Raw genomic sequence first — 21995 nt, 5'->3', positions numbered from 1 at the left:
GGCCAGCCTGCCCCGCCGCCCCGCCCCCCCAGCCCGATGGCGGCGGCGCTGAGGTTACGTCACGGCGGCGCGACGGCCCACCGCGCGTGGGCGCGTCTCCAAGGTGACTTGGCTGCTTGGAGCGGAGTACTACAGGCTGCAAGGGCGCGGAGCTCGAAGACCATTCCGTGACGCTGGGGAGGAGCGGAGATAGAAGAAGTAAAGCAGGGTGTGGTGGAAGAAGAGGGAAGCGGGCGTGGGTGGCTGGGGCAGAATGAAGGACGAGGGAGGTGGCCGAGGCTCCACATGGCCCCGCCCTAGAACCAAAGCTAGCAGCTCCGTTTCCTAGAGTTGGAGAGGACCTAAAAGCAAAGTGGCTTGGCAGAACTTTTGCTTTCTGGAACCTTTTGTGTGTAAAACTAGATCCCAGTTCTCGGAGGTAGAAGCTGTGTCCCTAGGGGAAAGCTACTTCACCTCCTTGGCTCTCAGTTTTCTCATATGATGAGAAAATGATGGCACCTGCCTCATCTGTTTATGTATATCTACACACTTGTGTGTATACACACACACACACACACATATACACATATACATATGCATGCCAGGGTTACATTAGTTTACAAATGTGAAGGGCTTAGATCAATTCATGGCTCATGGAACTCCACAAATGTAAATAGTAAGCTGTATAGATTTTTTTCTTAACTATCTTTTGACTATCCCATAAAAAATGCTTGACCAACGTCCTAATTTGTATTTAGAAAAGAAAAACAAGACTAAAGGGTTCTGTAATTTAACTGGAGTTATCCACCACCAGTGCGTTTTTAACATCTTCAAGTGCAATAGTAAGAAATAGGAAGAATTTAACTTTCTTGCCGTAGTGACAATATACTACATTTTTTAATTCTTTTAAATCTTTTGTTTCACTGAAATTACATATTCAGATGACTAATGAAACAATATCAATGGACATTTTTTGTGTTGCTCAACCAGTTTCTAATAAATGATCAGTATCAAGCACCTCTAATGAATTATTCAGAAACCTGTCATTGAGAGTTGGAAAAATCTTAACCATGTTCTTAAAATTACTACTTAGGGGAAATGTGGTTGCATATAGTAAGTAATATAATCAGCACCCTTTTTATTCTTTAACATTCTTTAGGGTGACAAGCTCATTATATGCTACATTTATAATATACAGACTGAAAAAATAATAATATAAATACCTCTGAGTATCTAAGGATCATGAAAACTTCTAATTCTTAATCTGACCACAATTTGTTTACTAATCTTGAGGATGATTCTACTCTCAATTTGGCCTCAGTTCTCCATGTGTAAACATAGGGAGGCAGTTGGTTTTTTCTTAATTAAATAATGCAAATGATTGTACTTTGTAAATGTACGTAAATACAGGTTACCATTATTACCACCTGTTTCCACAGCATCTGCTAAAGGACAATGCTGTGATACTCTTGTGATAGTGAAGATACGATTAATTCTAGACCAGCTGTCTTCAAGCAGTCTCCAACCCTAGGTTAATCGTCCATTAATGTATTTCCCCAGTTCCCTCTGAAGGAGATTCCACTGTATTGCTCTGTGACAACAGATTCTAGTGTGATTTCTGTGCTGTGATACCATCTTAATTTCAGGCATTGCTTTCTTTGGACCCCAAGTATATATCTTGGATAATATATACTCAAGGATAAGTCCTCAGTAACTTCAAAATCTCACACCAAATACCAACTGTCTACATTTTCATATATAAGTTCCACAAGAGCAAGGATTTTTGTCAATATCATTCTCCATATATCCTCACCATCTAGAACAATACCTAGGACAGAGTTGGCAGTAATATCTGTTGAATGAATTTGAACTTCCTGCAGTCTCTTGACCTTTATACCTAATTTTCCCAAGTCTCCATTTCTGTCAGTTGGTACCACCTTTATTCTAGTCTCACAGGACTAAACGGTTAACTTATTAATTTCCTTTTTTACTCTTCAAAGTTGATCACTCTTCACTGAGATCTCACAAAAGTAGACCCTTAAAATTCATCAGGTATTAAGCCTGACACCTTCAAAAAAACCCACCAGAAATGTAGAGTGTAATTTCTCCCACAAAATACATATGTCACAATATGAGTACGAAAACAAAGTTGTGTATGTACAGAGCAGCCACTAGCTAACTCTCCTGTGCACCAGCCTCAAAGACTACAATTCAATTCAAGCTCTAGTAAAATTATACATGACTAGGAGTTACTGATCAAATCCTGGCCATTTTGGGCCAGTTGTCGCCGAGATTGTGGTTGACTTTCTGGACTGACTGCTGCAATGGTTGTGGGTCAGAGTTCTATTTTTATATATGCTCTGGTCTTTGTCCCTTTGTATTTTCAGTCTTACAAAAGTCTATGTATCTTTCTATTCTCTGAAGTAGCTACCAGCATGCTGGGCATATAGCTCAATAAATATTTGATTTTATTTGCTTCCAAGACATAGTTTAATGGATTGAGGTTTGCAATTAAACAAATTGTGGTATAGAAAAGACTGCTTTTGAATGTGTCCCTTACTGAATTTTATGGGGTAAATCATATGCTTCAGGGAAAGTCATAAACTTGGGAGGTTCTGAGGTATCTCAGGTACTGGGGTTTATTGAATACAACCAAGTCTTAGATTTTAAAGGGTTTAAAGGCAGGTTAGATGAGCAAAATATCAACACAAATTTGACTGAAAGTTCCAAATGTACATAGAAAAGGCATGCCAAGTCAGTGCTTGATTGATGATCATTCATTGCCATGTCTTTGAGGGCATGGACTAGAGTTCTGAAGGCATGATCACTTCAAACATCTGAGTAGAGAAGGCTTTAGGAACAGGTAGAATCTGAGTGATGTGTAGTGTAGTGTAGTGTGTAGTGATGTGTAGGATTTAATGAGGGAGCAGGGAGAAGAATGATATTTTTTTTCCTAAGAGAGTAAAAGTCTGAGTGTAAGGGAGGAAAAATTATTTTTCCTTTTATCCCCCTAGGTTCTCCTGCTAAGACGGTGTAAAATTAGACTGATAAAAGACAGACTGATCAAATAAAAATAGTTTATTAACATGTACAACACTCATCATTCAGGAGAAACCTCAATGAAGAGTAACTCAAAGGGGTGGTTAGAACTTGGGCTAGTATAGGCTCTTAACAAAACAATAATTTGTAGAGAAATAACAAAACAACAGAGAGAGTTTTATTAAACTTTCAAGAGCACTAAACCAATGGAAGGTAAATATATGAGAGAAACTAACGGAATAAAGTTTGTGTTGGTTCATCTTGACACTGACCTTCCACCTTCTTCATGGCCATGAAACTTCCTATTAATGACAGTCCTCATTTTTCACAAATTTCTCCTTTCAGTCAGATAAGGGAAGCCTTGGGAAGACTTCTTTCTACATCTATTGATTCTCTTTTGTCTCCAGCTCAAAATAATCCTTATACCAAAGTAGCATATTTTGGGGTGGCATATTCTGGTCCCCTACATGAGCAACAGTAAAAGGTGTATCCAGCGGCAAGTTATAAAACTGATTGGGCAGAGCACAGCATGTATGTAGGGAAACAGTGGGAAATGAGACAGATCAGATGAGTTCTGATGTTGCAGCATGCTCTGGAAACTAGGTTAGAGAGTTTGGACTTTTATATATGATGGAAACTAAGAATTTTACATAAGAGAGAAACACTTTTAGTAAATCAGAAATTACTGACTACCCACTTGACACTTACCAGTGTGGTAGTACTGTGGGGACATTGCATACAACGAGGAGCCTGCCTTCAAGAAATTCATGTTATAGGCAAAACTGACTATGTAATTAGGGCAAGTATTTGCTAAGCTAGGAAATACTGAATCTAAATGTGCCTCTCTAGTATCCCTTTAGCACTCTGTGCTAGCCACCAGATTGATGCTCATTTTGAAAAGGGTCTTACTTGAATATTACTTCCTTTTGTATCCTCCCGTTGAAAACATAATTGGCAAGGTACTAGACAAGAAACTAAAGGCCATCTAATTAATCGTGAGGAACTTAAAATGACATTGTCCATGCCCACCCTGTGCCTTCAACCGGCTGACCAGGCCCCGGCCAGCTGAGTGGCCCATGCCAGCAGGCTAGAGCATGGTAATGAGTTCTCTGAGAGCCATATCCACTTCCCAACGTGATCTTGACCTCAGCTTCTAACTTATTCTCGTATCCCCCATCTTTGGCTTGTGCTCTGTTCCTGATACTTGATACCTGATAGCACTCATCCAGCACAGCGTTGGATCTTTCCTCTCTTATCATTTGCACCAACAGCTGAGCTCCCATCTGCTGCTAGGCACTAAGTAAACAACCCAGACTGAGCTTCATAGTCCCTGGAACCCTTCCTCAGCCCATGCAACCTATGAAGCCCATGTGGCCTTTGTACAGCCTGCGTTGCCTCAACTCCCAACTGAAAAGACTTGAAAGAAAAAACAGATTGAGGCTAAGACATGTGTAGCAGGTTGTTAGATGTGACTATTCTTGTCTTCTCCTGCTTTGAGCAGAGGCCTCAAAACACAGAATAAACAATAGGTAGCAAAGAGAGTCATTTTTTAAGGTGAGGTCTCAAACAGTCTGTGGGAGACTTATAAAGGGGGTGTCCAACTCCAGTTGTACCATTAGCACACCATTTGTATCCAAGCTGTATATGCAGACTAAGAATCCATGAAAGGATTCAAAGTATGGGAAAATATTCGCTTGAAGAGAGTTGTCATGTAATCTGAATATCCCCATAGGGAATTGGGAGGTGTGCTTCTCTTCAAGCCAACCAAGGGGGCAGGCACATCAAGAGAGCATTCAAACGTCGTGGCACATGGTATCTCAACAGTAAGGAACACAAAGACTGGTGTCCAAATCTGAGAGTGACAGGATGCAGCTGCAGCCTGCAGAAGGCTTGCAGCTCTGACCGCAAGATGAGCAAAGGGAATTCTGATGGGAACGGCCTGTACTTTCAGATGAGGCAAAAGAAGGTGAATTCCTCCTGGGCCAGAAGGGAACCCCATAGGAAGGAGCAATTTGGATAACTCTCTACACTAGGGCTGCCTAGAGGAATGGGGTATTCCTAACAGTAAACTACTTGGGGGGGGGGGATTCTAAGTGGTCAAGTAGATGAGACAGCATATGCAAAGGCAACTATAGAAACCACATTTTCCACCAGAGGCATTCCAGGAGAATGAAGATCTGCATTTGGAATATACCATAGCAGTGATGTTCTGGTAAAGGTTTAACAACAAGATCTTCAGGAAAAGGATCCAGATTTGTAGCATTTCTGATTTACAAGATATAATTCCATGGCTCCAGACTCCCACCACAGCCAACTTCAGGCTACCCATATGACATCTGCGTGGCATTGGGAAAAGATGCAAGGTAGAACACCATTATAAAGTACTTCCACCTTGCAGATGCAGTAGACATGAGTAAACTCAGGAACATAGATTGCAGTCAAATGCAGTTAAGTAGGAGGTGATAAGAATTTATTATCTTTTATTTTAAAACAATTGTAAGTTTATGTATAATTTAATTTTTAATGATGGCTAGGTTTAACAACCACCTAATATCCCTGATAATTGAACAATTAGCTCTTGCAAGTTGGTACAGGCAAATGAGTGTACCACTGTGCCATTCCCAGAAGTCACAAATGTCATAATGCCACCTAACCAGTCAAGACCTTTTCTGTTCCTTACCTGGCTTCATTCCTCTACCCAACCCCCTACCTGCAGAGGCATCAGACACAGCCTATGGAGTGGGGGAGAGGAAGTAGAGAAAGATGGGAAATAAACCAACCACACTTGCCTCCCAACCACATGCTTTCAGGCCTGAAATATATCCCTGAGTTGGCAGAGGGATGAAACTTAAATTGTATACGAGCTCAAATTACAAGATTATTAGACAAAAATGGGCTCTTTAATACCCAAAAATGTCCAGAAAAGCTAAACAACATGCCTATTATTTCATCCTGAGCAGCAAAAAACAGAGAAGGCATATTTATTAGGTAAAAAAAGCGAGAAAGAATACTCTTATTACCTGTTTGCATCCTGCAAAGTCTAGATCATTCAATAAATATACTAATTATATATTGCTTTATAACAAACTTTCAGTTTCTGTGGGTCAGGAATTTGGGAGTGGCTTGGCTTAGTGGTTCTGGCTCAAGGTTTCTTCATGAGGCTGCAATCAAGATGGCAGCTGGGCTGCCATCACCTGAAGGCTGGAACAGGGCTGAAGGCTCTGCTTTTAAGATGGGAAACTCCCATGGCTAAGGACAGGAGGCCTCAGTTCCTCCCTTAGTGAACCTCTCTACAGACTACTTTAAGTGTCTTCATGACATGGTGGCTTGCTGGCTTCCTCCAGAGCAAGTAGTATGAGGGACAGCAAGGAAGAAACCACAGTGTCTTCTATGACCTAGCTCCTAGAGCAACTCCATCACTTTCACCATATTCTACTCATTAGAAACAGGTCACCAAGTCCAGCCCATATACTGGAGAGGTGGAAAGGATAGAAGGTGTGAGAATTAGGCTCCACCTTTGATAGAGGGAAGTATCAAATTTGTGGACATATTTTAAAACCACAACCAGTAAACATCTGAATAAACAACCACATGTATTTGATATAGTCAAGTTAACCCAAACCATTATGTACCCATTATTGAAGGTTTAACCGTGAATCCTTTTATCTATATGTAATAGGAGCTCTAGCTGGAGTCTAAGAGGCATTCAGAATTATCTGGGACTCATTGGCAGGCACATGAAGACCAAGGTTTTTCTTGAAAATGGCTCATCCTAAGAAAGAAAGAAGCCAGGAGCAAGTCTGTGGCCCTGTAAGAAAGTCTTGGTCCTCAGAGAAAAGGAGTAATGTTAAGTAAAATCTTATATTATTCTCATTTCTAGCATATCAGCCTCACTGAACACTAGCAGAAAGAAGTAACAGAGAAAGGGCTCTTCCTTTCAAAATTCTGTAAGAAATTGAGAAACAAGCAGCATTCTAAAAGAATAGAACACAACACACAAAATGAGAACCACACAACCTTAATGTCATCAAAGTCATTTTTGAGGGTGCATAGCAGTGCAACAATGATGCTGAGAGGTAGAAGCCCTCTGTGGTGCCCCAAATGTAGTGGTTTCACCCAGTAAGAGAAAGCTCACTTACAGGTACACGCATGTTCATAGCAGCACTATTCACTGTGGCCCAAAGGGAGGCGACTTTAGTCCATTTAGGCTGCTATCATGAAATACCGCAAACTGGGTAACTCATAAATAACAGAAATTTATTTCTCACAGTTCTGGAGGCTGGGAAGTTCAAAATGAAGGCACCAGCATGGTTGCATTTAAGTGAGGGCCCTTTTCCTAGTTCATAGACAGGACTGTGTCTCACTGCCCTCACATGGTCACTGATCTCACTGATCTCTCTCTGGAGCTGCTTTTGTAAGGCATGAATCCCATTCATTATGGTTTCATCCTCATGAATTAAGCACCATCCAAAAGAGAGAGAAGGCTCTTGTGTGAGCACATGTTTGGAGCATGTAGACTCCAGAAATCACTAGAGGGGTATAGGAGATCTTTCAGGGCATGAGGCCCAGCATTATGTATGTGTACGGATAAGAGTGCAAGCCAGTGAAATGAGAGATCTAGCTGATACTGTGAACTTGTACCCACTTGAAAGCCTGGGTGAATTCAGGTTATAAACCAAAGGTACTAAAAATAGTGTCCTGCTACAAGTTGTCCATGCTGGGTAGTTCATGTAGTAGGAGTTCAATTTATCCAGGCCCCATTTGACTTTTGAGAGTCATCTGTCACATGGAGGCAGGCTTATGTTTTGCAATCATGAAAGAGTTCCTCTCCCCTTTGAGATTAATTAATTCATAAAAAGATTCAACTTACTAATACTAAGTCTAAAAAGGGAGACTTTTATAATTAGTGACCTAAAATGACTGAGCCCATTCCTTAAAAGCAGCTATTCTCCATCACCACTTTCATTCTCCTGGTTTGTACCCAAGAATGTGTGGGGGGCACAGAAAATGACCACATCACTAAGTTACCCCTAACCAAGTGAGAGGGTGTTTCCTAGGAAGTGATTCTATTGAAGGGGAGTTGCTTCTGTGGCCAGAGTTACATCCCTGAGAAATTCTAAGATGGCTCTGGGACCTTTGCTTCAGACAAGACTTCAAGGACCTGGTTTTGCTTCTGGAGCTCACAAAAAATACATGTTAGTAAGTGAAGTTTATTCATAATGTTATAATTTTTAAATATTTAAGTGTGCCATTTTATGCATAGGACATCTTTTAGAAAGTGTTGCAATACATGTTTGTACTAATGTATATGTGTATATATATTATATATTATTATTATATATACATATACATATAATATATATGTATAATATATAATATATATATCACTTACACTAAATATTTTATATCATAAGTTTATGATGTTATAATTCTTAGTAACTCTGAAGAACAAAATGTAGAACTATAACTCAAAACATAATTCTGCCAAGGTATTGTTTTCTATCATAGGCCCTCATAGGGCAATTGATCAAAAAGTATTTACTGATGTTCTCTTGAATGACCATTGCTAGACAATATGGGGCAAATATCCATAGGCTCTACAAATATTTATTGAGTGCCAACTGTCTTCCATCCTCTATTCAAGATACTGGACCATCTAAGAATGACCTTAACCTCAAGGTACCTAGAGATATAGCAATAAACAAAACAAATAGGGCCCTTATATTATGAAGTTTATTTTCTAGAAGGGAGAGGTACATAGATAAGCAAATATGGATTGTGATAAATGCTCAGAAGGAAGTAAACATGGAGACATGTTAGTAAGTAGGAAAGGCTCATTTCCAATAGATCTGTCAGGGAAGGCCCTAAGCAGATGACTTTGGTTCTAAAGACTGAGACTGAGCCAGTAATGGAGAACTGCAGTCTGTGGGGAGAGCAACCCCATGGAGGAATCAGCAGGTGGGTTTAAGAAAGACTAGGTGTAATCAAGCATCCGATCTTGGTTTCAGCTCACGTCCTGATATCATGGTTCATGGGTTCGAGGCTCCATGGTTCATGGAGCCTGCTTGGAATTCTCTCTCTCCTTCCTGTCTCTGCCCCTACCCTGCTCATTCTCTCTCTCAACATAAATAAATAAACTTTAAAAAAATCAAAACATTAAACAAAAAATAAAGAAGACCAGGTGTTCAACACGAACATGAGATGGGAGTGGCAAGTGGCAGCCCATGTGTAGAGTCCTGAGGCTCATAGTAAAAAGTTAAGATTCCCTTCTTAGTGTGATGGGAAGCCATTGATCAGTTTTAAGCAAGGAAGCGACAACATTCTGGGTGATGTTAAAAAAAGAAATTGCTCTGGCTGCCATAGGAAGCACACATAGGGAGTGGGTTAAGAGGAAGTGGAGAGATCAGAAGGTCACTGTGGGAGTCCTGAGACAATGGTGTCTCAGGCTTGATGAGAAGGCATGAAAGTGTAGACAACTGGACAACCTTAAGATAGGTTTTAGAAACAGAACTTGCCGATGAATTGGATGTGGTATCGCCACCAAGAGTATTAAATATCTTCCCAACAGCACAATGTGCATATCTTCAGTGCCTCAGAGAGTCCCTGGAACATAGGCACATATCTGTTGAGTGGGTAAAACTGGCTGAGCAGGTAGAAGGGTCGGAACTGAGCAAGAAATACAGAACAGTGTTGTCAAATCCTATCCTGTGCTGTCTATGACAGCTGCTAGAAAATATCAAAGATAAAATCAGTGGTCAAGTGGGCAACTCCAAAGCATGAAATGGGATTAACAGGTGGCAAAGCAGAGTGCTGCTCCGAGCCAGGAAAAGGAGGGGAACCAACTAATGTAATGATAGGGTGTGGCAACCAGAACACTGTGCTGCAGGAGGTGGGGGGGGGAGTATAAATCCTGCTGAAAATCTCCTTAATTTGCCTCCTAGAAGATGCATTTAAATCTTCGATCTCTCTCTCTTTTTTTAAGTAGTGAGCTATCATTTATGTGGATATTGTTAGGCCAGATGTTAAAAGCTGAATCTTGCAAAATCTAAAATACCTGAAGTGTTGCTTCACCTTCCAAAAATCCTCTGTGTTGTGCTTTCAAGGGTTTTAAACTGCAGTTCAATTAAGATATAAAATAGGTACTTTGAAAATCAGGGAGGTGCAGGTGGTGAAAAAAACCAGGCAGGCAAAGCTGTCAGAAAAGCCTCATCTTAGAATGACCTTCACTTCAGCTTCTCCCCCTGCCAGGAGTTTGCATCATTATCGTCTCCTTGGAGCAGCTGTTATCACTGAAACCGTATGATTTTTGAGGTCATTAAGTATGAGAAGGACACATGAAATAGGAAAATTTGAAAAATGTAGTTTGAGTCCACTAAACTTAGCATTAATGTCTTAGCAAATGTTAAGACATTTCTTTTTTCCCCATAGACTTTTTTTTTTTTAAGCAGTTTTAGGTTCACTGCAAAACTGAGCAGAAAGTATATAGAGTTCCTGTGTACCCCCTGCTCCCTACCCACCCAGCCTCCCCCTCTACTAGCATCCTGCGCAGATTAAGGTAGTATTTTAAATGCGGTGAGTTAACATACACCCCATCTCTCCGTGCCTTTCCAGTCTGATGAAAATAAACAAAAGGTTATTTTGCACACTGTGCATCTGTTACAGCTAAAAAGGAGTCTCTTGTAGTTTAGATGATTGACCCTTCAATTTTCCCGACAGACCAAGTTGATCATTCTCCCAAGGGCATTAAAACCCGCCCCTCTGTATATTCCACCCAGGAATTTTCAGTGAGAGATGTCAGCTGTCTTTGTCCCACCACCTTCCCTGTCCCCCCCCCCTCTTAAACTGTCAATGATCTTTTTCTTTAATAAATGAAATGAATAGATCTGAACATACAGATGGTCCCCAGCTAAATATGGTTGGACTTAATGATTTTTCATATGTCAATTTTTAATTTTTCTTATGTTGATGTGAAAGTGATATGCATTCACTTGGAACTGTACTTTGAAACTTGAAATTGGATCTTTTCCCAGGCTAGTGATACACGATAGGATCCTCTCTTGTGATCTGGGCAGCGGGCTGCAGCTCCCAGCCGGCCTTACAGTCACGAGGGCAAACAAGCAATACACTTACAACCGCCGTGTATCCATGTAGCCATTCGGATTTTCACTTTCAGTACAATAGTCAATCAGTTCCATGAGACAGTCATCACTTCATTATAAAATAGGCTTTGTGTTTGATGATACTGTCCTCCTGTGGGCTAAGGTAAGTGTTCTAAGCACATTTAAGATAGGCAAGGCTAAGCTATGATGTTTGGCAGGCTAGGTGTATTAAATGCATTTTCGACTTATAATAGTCTCAATTTATGATGGGCTTATCATAAATTACGGGCTTATCAGCCCGTAATTCTATCATCAGTTGAGGAAGATCAGTAATTGCATACTGGGTTGTATTTATTCATCTGCATTTGATGGGTCAACGAGGACTTTGAATATTAATTGAAATGTATTTTCATCATAAAGATTACATGGAGCCAAGCCAGCCCTTCCTTGTTCAATCCCTGAGAAAGTCTGTAGTGGAGACAACGGAATACAAACATAATAGGGATACTGAGCAAATTAGCACAAATATAGCACTTTAATTCACTAGCTTGCTCTTTACCACGTACTTATTCTGTAGCAAACATGGTGCTTATCACACAATAATAAGTTAATCAGAAATGGCCCCATCTAATGTGGAGTTCCATCTAATGTGGTTCTCAGTGGGCTGATTTTAACCCTGCAAAGGACATTTGGCAACCTCTGGAGATATGTTATGGTTATCACAATGGGGTAGGTGCTACTGGTATCTAGTGAGTAGAGGCAAATAATGGTACTAAACACCTTTAAAACTTAGGATATCCCCTTAACAAAGAATGGTGGTAGTGCCAACAATGGTCCTATCCCAAAATGTCAATAGTGCTGAGGCTGAGATACCTTGGTGTAATGAATGGAAATATGTTACTCACAGATTTACTGAACAGTAAACTAAATTTTCCCTGGAGGATTGCCCCTACTGGGAATGCATACGTAGAATGATGTGTTTTGAGGTCAATATAGACGTCTCAAACCTGCAAACCAAAATAGATCCAACCAACATCAGAAGAATGCACAGGATGAGCAGTTTGTTTGGCTTACCGTGATGTTTTTGGATTGTGTTACAATGACTCTCAACCTAAGGACCAAGGTAGAATTACATGAATTAAAACCTTTGGTGCAGGTTACACTCCTACTTTAGTATCCAGTAAAGAAATGCCCAGCCCACCTCAGAGAGTTGGGCTCTCTAAGTTGGAGGCTAACCCTGACCCTATGGTGCTTCTGCCTCTCTCTCTCTCTCCCCCTCTCTCTCCCTCTCCCTCTCTTTCCCTCTCTGTCTCTCCTTCTTCCTTTTCCTCCTTCCTTTTTCTCTTTCCTCCCTTATTCTCTAAATTCCTTGAGCTCTTACATATACCTTATTTCACACTTGAAGCTTTCAAGCTATAGTCTTGTCATGTCATGAATGAAAGTATTGTCTTCTTAAGAAATAACATAATGGGAAATTTCTTCTCTACTTTTTTGTCCTCCCCTAGACTTGTCCTCCCCTCCCCTTAAATGGTTAATGGCTTAGTGACTTAAATAAGGGAGGGAAAGACTTACAACATAAGTTATGACTATAGAGACAGGAAAAGAAGAACATCAAATATGTCATAAGGTGACAACTAAATACAGTGCAATGAATCAGAAGAAAAAAAGCTATAAAGGCCATTACTAGGACATCAAGTACAATTTGAATATGGACTGTGCATTAGATGGTAATGGGTATCAAAGTTAAATTTACTGGACCTGGTCATTGTCTATGGTTATATAAGAGAATATCAGGAAATACATCAGGAAAAGATAAAGGGTTATGGTATCTATAACTTACACTAAGTGGTTCCACAACACAAATAGCAGTAATAATAATACACGTGTATGTGTAGTTATATGAATATATACATCTAAAGAGATGGTGGTAAGGCAAATATAGCAGAATGCCAGCAATTAGTCTAGAGGAAGAGTATATGAGAGTTCATTGTACAATTCTTGGCAATGCTCTGGAACTTTAAAGTTTTCAAAATAAAGAATTTTAAAATTACATATGTGCAAAATAAAATAAGGAAACTTAACTTACTCTTGGCAGTTGCTTGAATGCATACAGCTGAGAAGAGTGAAAGACAGTTTGCTCAAATGGAAACTACACCTCCGCCATCTGCTATAAGCATGGTTTACTTATGTGGCTACAGCAAGGTTCACGTGTGAGATGGAGTTAAGCCAATTCAGGAAGTGTTGTGCTTTTCTTATTAGGCAACATATGCCAATGCTAGATTTGGGTGAAAGCCTGTAAAACTTGGGTGGAGAGATACTCTAGCTCCCTGTTCCAGCTGAAGGGGCAGCTTATTCCTACACAATCAAGAAAAAAATTTACTTTCTTGAGCGTCTAAAATAGTAGATCAATGGAGGAACATGGTCAACGTAAAAGTTAGAGGCCTTAGGGGGAAATGCCTAATCCTTTCTCTTCCATCCCTTATTTCAAACCCTGAAAATGTTCTGAGCTTCAGTCCAGTGCTAACTACTAGCTAATTTTCTTTCTGCCACGGCACTCGTAAATTTTCTTTTTTCGAGGGTTTCTATACCCCAATGCCTGAAATTCTCTGATGATCTAGAATGATTCCCGGCCACTACATGCACTTATCATCTTACCTCACTCTGGACCATCATTGATTGTTGGATTTACTGGATCATTCAGCAAATAATAAGTGCCAAACCTTCTCCTCCCCCAGCCTTTCACCATCTTAGTAAATGGGCGTACCATTCACCCTGGGGTAGGGGAGTGTTAGCCTTTATTCACCTTTTTTCTCACACCCAAGTACATCAACAAGTTCTGCCAGCTCCACCTTCAAAAGTCTGGGCACTTTTCACAACCTCTCCCCCCACACCCTAGTCCAAACCGCTGTCACTTCTCACCTCGATTACCAACAGTGCATCTACAGACCTGCATCCACGGTTCCCCTATACAGTCTTTTTCTCCAGACTGTATTTAGAATGATCATCTAAAAATATAAATCAAGTCATATCATTCCCATTCTCAAAACCATCCACAGTTCTTATCACACTGAATAATCCAGTATTCCTACAGAACCTACAAGGCCCTAGATACACTGGCCCCTACCTCCCTCTCCTGCCATGTATCCCCCTGCTCACAGGATTCCATCCACACTGCCTTCTTGCAGTACCTCCGCCATCCTTAGCCCTTCCTGCATTAGAGCCTTTGTATCTGCCTTTCTTTCTCCTGGAACACTATTCCTGAAGTGTTCCATGCCATCTCCTCAGAGAGGTTTCTCCCCAATCCACCCAATCTAAAATTACTGCCTTCCCATCACTGCACCCATTCCCACCCCCGTCACTCTTCATCATCCTGCCTCGCTGTATACTTTTCTTCATAGCACTTACCACTATTCGTTTGTTTTCCACCAGATTATCAGCTCCATGAGTACAGGAAGGTTTTCAGTCTTGTTCACGACTGTATCCCCAGCATCTAGATCAGTGTCTAAAATATAAAAGGAGCTAAATTAATATTTACTGATGGAATGAGTGCATGATAAATGCTCTCTGACAAATATTCCTAAATAAGGTCCCTGCTCCAGAGCAGCTAGCTTACGCTTAATGTGTTGTCTTCAACTTTTCAGAACTCTTGCTTTACTGCTCCCTTGTCCTCCTGGGAGCTCTTAAAAGCCAAGAATATGAGAGTGTGGAGAATGAGATTAACAGTTTGGAGGAGTTCAATTCACTTTTCAAGTGTGGCATAACACATGGGTGTAGTGTAGGCGTGAGCATGTGTGATCACCTGAGATGACAGGAAAGGCAAGTATGACAAAAAACACCTCCTCTGTGGACTAGTACACAGCCTGAAATTCTACTGTTAGGAAATAAATTATTAAGTCATCTATATTAAGGTGTTGATTCTTCTTCAATTATTCAAACCATTAATAAGTTCTTAATGAATGGTACTCTTCTTCATTCTCAGTGCCTAGCCCATGATTTGCACATGTTTGTATTCAATAAATATTTGTTACATAAATGAGTAGACTCTTCTCTTTGAGTTTACTACCTTATTTTCCTTACCATTCACTTAAGTCTCTACTCTGCAAACTCTATTACCACTTCAAACTCTGATAGTTTTTTCCTACTTTAATCATACACTTGGATTTTTTTCTGAAATAAATATGCTAGCTATTGGTTAACAGAAAAGACCTTGGCAGCTGAGACGAAGGGCAAATGCTTTTCTGAAATCTGAGCTCTTCAGCTTAGCGTTCAAATTGCCAGGAGATTGATTCTGGCCCATGTATTCCAACGTATCTACTCAGCTTTCCAGCCTGTGCCCTCTGCTGCAAAGTGGCCAGCCACCCCACTGTCCTCCAGGCCATCTTTATAAACTGCTCATCTTTATAAACTGCTCATGTTCTCCACTCCCTTTCTACTTCAACCCATGGAAATGACACTCATTTTTCAGTATTTGGATCAAGGAACAATCCTCCATAAATCCATCTCGGACCATGCTAAGCTAATTAATCTCTGTCCTCTGAAATCCCATAGCAATAAGTATTAGTGTCACTTGTTTGAACATATAATTACATATTATCTGGGATCAAAATCTAATTCTTCCTGTATCTTGTCTCTCCAGCCTGACTGTATAAGCAGGGAATATATTTCACCTTTCTCATGTATTTCTTCTGTATTTTACAGACCCCAGTTGGCTGCTTTTTTTTTTTAATGTTTATTTATTTTTGACAGAGAGAGAGACAGAGCATGAGCAGGGGAGGGGGCAGAGAGAGAGGGAGACACAGAATCCGAAGCAGGCTCCAGGCTCTGAGCTGTCAGCATAGAGCCTGACGCGGGGCTCGTACTCACAGACCACAAGATCATTACCTGAGCCGAAGTTGGATGCTCAACCAACTTAGCCACCCAGATGCCCCAGTTGGTTGCTTTTATACAATGGTAGAGCTCAGTTAGTACTTGTTAGTACTTGATGAATTAAATACGTTTGACTACAGGAGAGATGTATGTGCCATCTAAAAGGTTTGGGTAAAGCCAAAGATGAATACTATGTTTTATCAATGATAGAAAGATGTCACATTCTGGGCCCTGGATTCAGTACTGAAGGGAGGATGAAGCTGACATAAGACACAATGGTGATTGTCCCCCCTTATTCTCTCTGAAGTTAGCCCTCACCAGACATGGCTTGACTCTCCTGAAACACGGTGAAAACAATCTCACTACCACATTTAAAATTTTGAATTTTTAAAGCATATTTTATATACAAATTTGTCCTGGTCACAAGATTACTTAATCTTCCAACTGAAAATAAACTCTCTTCAAATATATTAAAAATTAAGTTGACCCTCCATCCCTGTATCTGTCTATATATTATAAAATTAAGTGCTGAATGCCTGATGTGAAGTCTGAAGCATCCTGTCATACAGAAACAATGAAGCTATCAAAGACTACTTGGTCATATAAGAAAGGTTCAGGTGTAACTTCATAAAGTTCTCACTAGCAAAAGATGGAATCATTTAAGCAAAATCAGATTAGTAATTGCAATAGATTTTGAAGTAACAAATATGTTTGAAATCCATAAGTTAATTTTTTAAAAATCGTATAAGATTTGTTTGTTAACTTTTGAACATGCTAAGTATCAACCAACTATTTTGAAAAACTAGTAAGTTTCTTTTTATAGAAATATTCTGGGGGCGCTTGGGTGACTCAGCCAGCTAAGCATCTGACTCCTGATTTCGGCTCAGGTCATGATCTCACAGTCTATGGATTTGAGCCCTGAGTTGGGCTCTGTGCTGACAGCAGGGAGCCTGCTTGGGATTCTCTCCCGCTCTCTCTGCCCCTCCCCCTGTGAGCATGTGTGCCCTCTCTCTTTCAAAATAAGTAAATAAATATTTTGGGGGGGGGGCGCCTGGGTGGCTCAGTCAGTTAAGCGTCCAACTTCAGCTCTGGTCATGATGTCATGGTTCATGAGTTTGAGCCCTGTGTTGGGCTCTGTGCTGACAGCTCAGAGCCTGGAGCCTGCTTCGGATTCTGTGTCTCCCTCACTCTCTGCCCGTCTCCCACTCATGCTCTGTCTCTCTCTGTCTCACAAAAATGAATAAATGTTAAATAAAAATTTTAAAAATCTTTTAAAGGAAATATTCTAGCTAATTAATAAGGAAAGAATAATATTTGATACATTTGGCCCAATTCTTCACTCTCTCCAGGATCCACATCCTTTTTCATGCAACTTTGCAATGCTCCTTGTTGAACCACAGTTGTCAAGGTAGTCCATTAGGGCAACAGCCAAACTGACAGGAACAATTCAGCCACATTTACTTACGGCAACAACGCAGGTAAGAGGCAAAAGAGAAAGGCACAAGCTCCCCCGTGTTCAGGTTTTCCCTAGGGAACTACATGGGTCCAGGGGCAAGTAGAAGCCCTAAAGATGGGGAGAATAGCTCACTCCAACAAGCCTGGACCCAAGGCTCCTGCCTTTTTGTGGACCCAGGGACTGAGAGGAAGGAGAGAGGGAAGGGCTCAGAGAACAAAAGTACTAGTCCAAGTGGAGAAAAACGCCTCAGCAAAGGTCCTGATGAGTCTTGGAGCCTATACCTGGGAAGGGCCTCACCTGAGATTCCTGCAAAGTGAAGTGTGAATGGAGGCACCTGGGCTAAGAAAGCAGCCATGTGTGAGAGCATGGCTTCTGGGGGTGGGGCCCGAGTCCCTCTCTGCACCTCCAGACTGTGCCTTGTACCAAGTGTGGTGTGGGGAGGGCCAACTTCCCCCTATGAGGCTTTCCTGGCAAAGCCTTATAATTGCCCATAGGTCTGAGAGGTCGTACACAGAGCTGTGGCCTGGGGCCTAACTCTTCACCTATCACTGCAGGCAGAACTATGTTGCTACCTCCTAACTTCGGCTTTGGCCATATGACTTGCTTTGGAAACAAGATGAAGTGAAAGTCATGGCGCAGAGATACTTTGATCCTTTCTTATGTAGTGATGGCCGATAAAATATCCATTTCACAATCCCACTTGACTAATGGATGGATCTAGGCACCGATTATCAATGGCTGCTAACATCACAAAACAAGAGATAACCTGATATAATGTGCCTCCTGACACAAGTATATAATGCGACCTGTGACACAGCCTTGCCAGAAACCCAACCTGAAATTAATCAAGTCTCTATATCTAAACCACAGGTGATAGAACTCAGTAAATAACACTAAGCCCCTCATTGTAGGACACGCTGAGGACAAATAATCCAATTTCTTAAACAAATGATTTGAGAGGGAAAACAAAAAGGAAATGGAAACCAATAGGTTGAGAAATTTAGAGATATAAAAATCAGTTGCCATGTGTGAACTTCATTTAGATCTTGGTTAAAACAAAATATTTAAGGAGTGCCTGGGTGGTTGAGTCAGTTAAGCGTCCAACTCTTGATCTTGGCTCAGGTCATGATCTCATGGTTTGTGAGTTCAAGCCCTGTGTCAGGCTCTGCACTGAACATGGAGCCAACTTAAGAGAAAAAAAAGTTAAAAAAAATATGCAACAAAAAGGTGATTTATGCTTTGAATACTAGATATTTGATATTTTAGGGCATTGTTAATTATTTTAGGGGTGATAATGGTAATGTAATTGTTCCACTGTACCAATTGCAGCATAATAAACCCCAAATTTAGTGGCTCAAAACAACAAACATTTTATTAAATCTTAAAATTCTGTGGGTTAGGAATTTGAGCAAGTCTCAGCTGTGGGATTCTTCTACTCCATGTGGTACCATCTGAAGTCACTAGGTAGCATTTGATTAGCCCATGGTCAAGTTGAGAAGGTTCAAGATGATTTTATTTGTTTGTTTATTTGTTTGTTTGAGGATGAAACAAGCATCCCTTGAAGAGACAGAATGGAAGCCAGGGCTCAACTCAGACTTTTGAAACTCAGTGTAGTTTCATGGTTGTCAGACTTGACATGGCTGCTCAGGGCTCTCAGAGAATGTGTCCCAAGGGATCTAGATGGAAATTTGAAGGCTTATTAAGACTTCACCTTGGAAATAACCAGAAAGATACTTCTGTCACATTCTATGGTCAAGCAGATCTCTATGGTCAACCCACATTCAAGGTGAAGGGAATTAGGCTTCATCTCTCAATGGAAGGTATGGTAAAAAACGTGGAACCATCTATAATCTACCACAGGATAAGGGTAAAGATGAAACAGGGTAGCCATGCATTTATCACTTGTGGAACTGGATGATAAGTGTGTGAGAGTTCCCTGTATTATTATTTCTATTCTCCATTATTCTGTTTGAAAATTATCCTTAATAAGAAAGTTATAAATATAGGGTAGAGTTTTCTTTTACCTGGAAGCTATGTAATATGAAAGAAAATACCACTATAAATACCTCTGGTAGTGTGTATTTGGTGTAACTTCATTGATATTACACATTGAGAGGGTCTAAATAAATTATTATTATGGATAGGAACTCAAGGATTTGGAATTTGAAGGAGAACGTTTCATTTCCTCAGATTACTAGAATGCAATAGTATATATGGTGTGAATTTACAGACGTCTTCTATTTGAAATATTATCAGTAACTTTTGTGGTCTGTAAAGAGCTTTTATTTTTTAAATTATTTTTTAATGTTTATTTATTTTAGAGAGAGAAAAAGAGACAGAGCACAAGCAAGGAAGGGTCAGAAAGAGAGGGAGACAGAATCCAAAGCAGGCTCCAGCCTCCAAGCTGCCGGCACAGAGCCCGATGCAGGGCTCGAACTCACAAACTGTGAGATCATGACCTGAGCTGAAGTTGGACACTTAACCCACTGAGCCACCCAGGCACCCCTGTAAAGAGCTTTTAATACCTAGTACAGCACAAGCTTTAACTGGGTGCTTTTATGTGATTTTAAAAATTTACATTTAAATAGTTACAGTGGTAAAATCCAGGGAAACAATCAACTATTTTTCAGTTAAAAATTAACATGGTTTAATAACCGCATTTTTCCTTTAGACATAATATGACTGAATTCTTTTCCTTCCTTTCAGATTTGTCATAAAGTCTTTATGCAAGCACAGCTTAAGTGAACTAAATGAAAACGAGAATTGCAGGACATCTGAATGTGTAAAATGTATAAAGTATCTTCATTCTCCCTAAACTCCATGTAACCACTTGTTTTCATATTCACGAAGTCTATTTTTGAACAATCTGCAGCTCTTAATAATATTATTCTTGTTGATTTATCTTTATGTATAAAAATTTGGAGGACAGGCCACTAACATTTACATTACTAACTATATGGCCAAATGTCTATAACCACCAAGTTGGTTTTGTGCCTTATGGAGGATCTCAAAACTACACAATACCTGTACAACAGGATTTGATTTCAAGGCTTACTGCTATTGCTACACTACAGTGAAAGGGAGTCCTGAACAGCAGATAGGGGAATTCCAGACTTATTTGACAAATATGCAGTGATTCACAGGAAGAATAACTTGAGGAGAATGCAGATAACTTTGACATTGGTGCCTTGTTTGTATTTGCCAACTTCTCTCCCCATCCCAACGCTACCACAGCCCTTCATGGAAGATTCTTCTCACAATGTTTCCACGTGATGCTAAAGTAGAAAAAGTAGAGAATAAATTAGAACTCAAAGACATGTGACCCTGGGGAAGACATTTATTATTTCTGTACCCCATTTTCATATCTATATAATAAAGATTATAATCTCTGTACCACCTACATATGGGACTGGTAGGATCATCAACTTATATAATGTTCTTTGAAACAACTTTGAAAGCTTATAACTCTCTATAAGCATATTACTAGAAGTAGTGTTCAACATACATAAAAATATTTTTCTTAGAGGATAGCTAGAGCTATTCTGCTCAAAAAGGACTCTTCATTTTCAATCCCTTTAGTATTCTCCACCATTTTTCTTTAGAAAATCAGAAGCCATAATTTTTAAAAACAGGAAAAATATTTTTAATCACACGAACATGGAAGTGACTACTCATTGCCTACTCAGTAGGTGCTCTCTCTTCTCCCACTCCATTAGAACTAAGATGGTATTCGCTGTGCCCAGCTAAGACACAGTACTTCCTGTCCCATATTACAGCTCATTATAATCTTTGACTATGTCTAAAATTGTGATAGCTTACTTAGAAATTTGACTGTAAACACCAAAACAATCAGATAAGAGGGTAGAATCACCACATTTTCCTCTCTCTTCACCGTGTCTCTCTGCTAGGCTTATTTTTCTGCCTAGATGGTAAACATTTTCCAAAGTTCTCTGAGCAAAGCCATCAAATATGGAAAAACTTGAAGGGCTTTTTATTCACATTAAAGTGTTAATGGCTTAAAGTAGTTAATATATTCAATGGCTGAATTTAATATAATTCCCCAATCAGAAGTAAGACTAGGAAAGTTCAATCTCCATGAACCACGATAAAAACCTGTAATGTCTAAAACCGATAAATCAGAAACAGCTCTATGAACTGTAACAAACAAAGGGAACAACTAAAAGATTACAAGCGCAGGATAAAGAGTGCTGGGATGGGGGTTGGGGGAGAATCCTACCATTTTTCTTAAGGGACAGATCATTTCTATGCTTTTCTAAACCTTTACGACTTTTGCTTCTTCTGGTACCATTCCAAAAAAGTCATGTGTCTATATTAAATTGATTTTAAAAAATGTTTCTAGGTAGTTATTGATCCATAGTAATATCACCAGATATTCCAGTGGTTTCATTTTATGTCACATATACCTAAGCCTTACTATTCATTAATAAAATTCAGAGCTTTCAACCAAGGAAAGAAAATGAGAAAACCTTTTTTTTTTTTTTAACATCTCAGCACATACTTTTGGATAGGGTTTTTTATTTTAACTTCATTTATCC

General features: G+C 40.0%; 2 long non-coding RNA genes across 2 annotated transcripts in view; one reads left to right on the top strand and one right to left on the bottom strand.

Annotated features, from left to right (window-relative positions):
* The first annotated feature begins 119 nt into the window (after positions 1–119).
* Positions 120–20841, top strand: LOC109502649. Its single transcript, XR_002161383.3, has 3 exons — positions 120–198; positions 17333–17461; positions 20146–20841. It is a non-coding gene; the product is annotated as an uncharacterized LOC109502649 (long non-coding RNA).
* The window catches only part of LOC123379121, a 40291-nt gene continuing 29174 nt past the window's right edge, over positions 10879–21995 (bottom strand). The window contains exons 2-3 of the long non-coding RNA XR_006583125.1: positions 14523–14619; positions 10879–14122 (exon numbers count right to left, since the gene is read on the bottom strand). This is a non-coding gene — a long non-coding RNA (uncharacterized LOC123379121). The remainder of the gene's footprint in view (positions 14123–14522; positions 14620–21995) is intronic.

Source organism: Felis catus, chromosome C1 (genome assembly GCF_018350175.1).
Source record: "Felis catus isolate Fca126 chromosome C1, F.catus_Fca126_mat1.0, whole genome shotgun sequence".
Classification (NCBI taxonomy): Eukaryota; Metazoa; Chordata; class Mammalia; order Carnivora; family Felidae; genus Felis; species Felis catus.
Note: the sequence above shows the minus strand (reverse complement) of the source record. Positions and strands in the feature narration are given on the sequence as shown.